Source organism: Brienomyrus brachyistius, chromosome 8 (genome assembly GCF_023856365.1).
Source record: "Brienomyrus brachyistius isolate T26 chromosome 8, BBRACH_0.4, whole genome shotgun sequence".
Lineage (NCBI taxonomy): Eukaryota > Metazoa > Chordata > Actinopteri > Osteoglossiformes > Mormyridae > Brienomyrus > Brienomyrus brachyistius.
This window is the reverse complement of record NC_064540.1, coordinates 8,099,610-8,104,103: the sequence shown is the minus strand read 5'-3', so window position 1 is coordinate 8,104,103 and position 4,494 is coordinate 8,099,610.

The following is a 4,494-nucleotide window of genomic DNA, read 5'->3' as shown; positions in this document are numbered from 1 at the left end:
TCCCCCCCATCCCCCCCCCCCGTCCCCCCAATATCCAGTCTAACATTATTTGCAGGTTTCAGCCTGATACTGGTAGTGGATATCGGAATGGTGCCATCTCTAATCATTATTACTATTATTATCATTATTATTATTATGTAATCATTTATGTAAATTAGTTACATTTGTCAAATGCATTCATTTTTGCCTTGTCGAGTCATAGGTCTGGTCTTACCTATAAAGCTATGGGAACCTGGTATTTTTTTATGATTGTATTATAAACTCCACCCTCGGGTTTTACTCGCTTAAAGTGGCAGTTCACCCCAAAAATAAAAGAAAATCAGATATGCTGTCCTGCTATTTATCTATCTAGTCTGTTGATGAGAGCAGTCTAGTTATGGAGATTGGCTAAGGATATAGCATATCTACCAAACTTAACACACCAGCTGTATCACTGTGCAGAAGCAGTATCTGAATTTGCATTATCAGTTATTGCCACAAAGAATATCTAGATCAGTGTTTCCAATCCAGTCCTTGTGGACCCCCAGCCAATCTATGTTTTTGCTCCATCCCATCTCCCTGCCATCAGTCCACATTTTTACTTGCTTGAATCAGTGAATGAATGGATATGTATGATAGCCTGTTTTGTATTTCTGTTTCCAAGCAATGCATGTTATAAATGTCTTTAAAAACCGTGCTGTACAGCCTTTAATTTCCAATATTTTTTATTGTGTTTACAGCTCATGACACAAATGCAAAAAAATACTCAAAACATAATTAAATCATACTTTTCACCTTTTGTTTTCCCCTGTTGAAACAGGAGCATGAAACACAGCCCAAATAAACTGCACAGCAGCAGTGGTCGTTACTGTACAGAAAACGTAAACATAATGCCTAAATTATGGAATTGAATAAGAACAATAACCATCATGATCACATTCACGCAAAAAAATAAGATAAGAAGCTATACTTTAGACTTTTGATGAGAAACACAAGCAGGTTTACTTTGCTAGGGATTTAGCAGTGCGTGCAGTGGATATGCAGTGTGCTCATCTTTTTGGAGGGGTGTACTTATCACAGAACTGGAGGGGGGAAAAAAGGATTTTTCCTGTGTTTTTGATAACGTAGTTTGGCCCAATGAAAATAGAATTAGTAACTAACAACGAAAACAGTTGACACGCACATTTTTAGCTGGAAAAAAATGATAGCCAAAAATTATTGTATTTATCGATAATATTGATCGATAGGGAACAAATATAGTATTTATGGATAATATTGATTATCTGAGCGCTAGGACATTTGTGCTCCTGAGAATGTGACTGGGTGTAAACATTAATGTTAGGTCAGCGGTGCTAGGTGAGATAACAGTATCAAGCAATTATTATTATTAAATAAGAAAGTATTGCTGCTATTTGTTATTGTTGGTAGCTGATGCTAACTGATACTGCTAGCTCACCTAGCATCACTGAGCTAGCTAATGTTGGAGCTCAGCCAACACGTTATTGATGTTTACATCTAGTTACACTGTCAGGAGCACAAATGCCCTGGCGCTATCTTCTGTGCAGTGATACGGTTTGTGTGTGGAGTTTGATAGAAAGAAAATAGCTCCCACATGAAACTTCTCACTATAAGGTCTGTGAAGTATCTTGAGTAACCAAGTCTTGATTTCTGGTAAGAGACATTGCTATAGAATTCTTTAAAGATATTTTTTGCCGCTTCAGTCGTCACAGCTTGAATATCATTCAGTCCCATTATATTCAAGTGAAGATTTCTGCAGCCAATATTTCCAAAACTAGGTAACTCACCACAACAATTTCGATGGATAAATAGCACACTACAGCATATCTGAAAAATATGATTCTTTGATTTTGGGGTGACCTGCCGCTTTAAGCTGCTCAGATCTCCAGGGTAATGGTCACTGCATCATTTGAATTAACTGTAAACCGGCAGGATTTGGAATGGAATCTGCAGAATGTCTAGGATTTGGATGCCATTACAGGACCTTTTACTTGTTTTAGCTCCTTAATACAGGTATTTGCACTTTAATAATTAATTAAATGTTTGTGAAGATGCTGCTAAAATGTAAGTTTTCTGCAAGATGCAGTTAATTACGTGCAATAATGTGTGCTTTGATTAGGGGAAGACTGTTTAAGCTTGTCCTGAAATATGTGCTGTGAAAAAGTCACTTAAAAGATGGCTTCTGTGTCAAGCATGTGTGGCAGAGCAGAATGAAATGTCATCCATGGAGCAAGCATTTCGTAATCATAAATCAAATATAAAGCTATTATCATTTTGGCATGGTGAACATTTTAAGCATTACGCAGATCTTTGAATATTATAAAACTAGAAAGGTCTCCCTTGAGGTCTCATTCAGTTTGCGAAAGGTGGAGCAAATGCATTACTGGACTGCACTGCTAGTCCCACATCTGTCTTTCTTGATGTTTACACAATACAACTCTGGCAGAAGAAACATTAAAGATTTCATTTTATGTCGCATGTTTATTCCTTTGCAGTGCACATAATTTGCAATCTTAAACATTTATAGTTTTTTATTCAAGCTATGACTTCTCCTGAAAATAAAGTATTTTTGATTAATATTAATATATAAGATAAATGTCTCTTTCCTAAGCAATAAGCTACCTTCCCTAAAAATGAGTTATTACCATTTTAGTCAATAAATTACCTTGGTTAATAGATAGATCCAAAATGGCAACACGAGGAAAAAAATACATGCAGTAATTTAAGTAACAGGGACAAACTGAAAAGATGCAAAAGGAAGTCAAAGTGCCCAATATCACTGGAGACTGATCTTTATACACAGGAATAAAATTTGAAAGGATGACTTTGGAGAGACAAATCATGTTCGTCTATGACTGAACTACCACTGAAACTATAACTGGCAAGAGAAAAGTGTAGGCAGAAAAAAATATTTACGTCATAATGAAACAAATTTAGCCAGTATTTAGTTCTTTAATACCCCAAGACTTGATAAAATGGCCTCTTATAGTATACTATACGGCCAAAAGTATCCAGAAACCTACCTGTCCAATATCACATTCTTAAAACAAGGGTATTAGTATGAGGTTAGTCCCTCCTTTTTGGTACAGCAGCCTCTAGCCTTGTAGGAAGGCTTTCCATTAGATGTTACAAGTTGGTGTGATTGATTGCCATTCAGTCATAAGAGCCCTACTGAGGTTGGCCATTTACAATTGTTTTGAAAAAAATGACGTGTGATTGTATACTGAAAGGATGCAGTTGTCAACGAGCCATCTAGGCATATGTTGAGGTTGAGTATCCAAGCAATGAGCAGCAACTATACAATGCTTAACAAAGGACAAGGGCAAACATGTAAGAGCATCCATGATACACAAGAATACCAAAGATTGCAGTTGACAGAGCAGCTTATTGGCTTGAGGGTAGTTTTTCCTGCAACAGATGAGTCCTGAGGCATTTCTAGAAGGTTGAGAAGGATTCGGATAACCAGATGTGGATGGGTAGCTCATTCCACATCCGAGGAACCATGCGCTAGAAACTAATAGAGTGATTTCTCACGTGGTGGAGGGATCTCCAGCTACTGCTGGTTGCTGACTGAAGAGGGTGGGATGGGATGTAGGTCTGTTTGACTTGATGGAGACGGGTGCTGTTCTGTTAACGGTTCTGAAATACAAAACCAAGGACTTAAAATTGATGCCAGTGCCTATAGGGAGCCTGTGAAGGAAGACAAGAAGTAATGTGAGAGCATTTAGGCTGATTGAATATCATGTGTGCTGCTGCATTTTGAATCATCTTCAGCAATCTGCATAAAATTGATAGCCCGGTTAGTAATTAGTTGCAGTAGTCTAGCTGCGAGATGACAAGTGCCTGGACTAGAAGCTGGGCCGCATATTTTAACAAATAAGAACCTATTTTATTGATGTTACACAGAGTGAATCTACAAGACCAGAAGGTATCTGCTATGTGATCAGTAAAGAATAGCAAAGAATATCTATCATTACCCCTAGTTTCCTGGCCGACCTTGATGGAGACAATGTCAATGATCCAAGCTATACAGTGATGTCATGGGGAATGGTATGGCTGGCACAGGAGGAAAGAAGCTCAGTTACAGATCTTGCGTGATCAGGCCTGGCATGTGGTTGGTCTTCCAGTTCATTCCACAGGTACTCAGTCGGGTACCTCAGACCTCTGTTTAGGCCAGTCAGCGTTTCCAGGGCAGGTAACATGCATCTGCTGCTTCAGTCCCATGTTGTCAGGCTTTACACCTCTCAGATGTTTGGCATTGCATATCTTAGCCTTGTGAGTGGCTGCTTGGGCAAGGAAATCCATGTTATTAAGCGCCTGACAAATAGTTAATGTGCTGTCCAACACAAGATGTTTGATTTTTATGTGCTTCAGTTATGTGCTTCAGTACCCAGGCTCAACTAAATCACAACTGAACTCCTAGGCATTTCCACTTCACCATCACTTCAATTACAGTTAACTAGGACAGATATAGCAGTACAGAAAGTCCCCAAGATG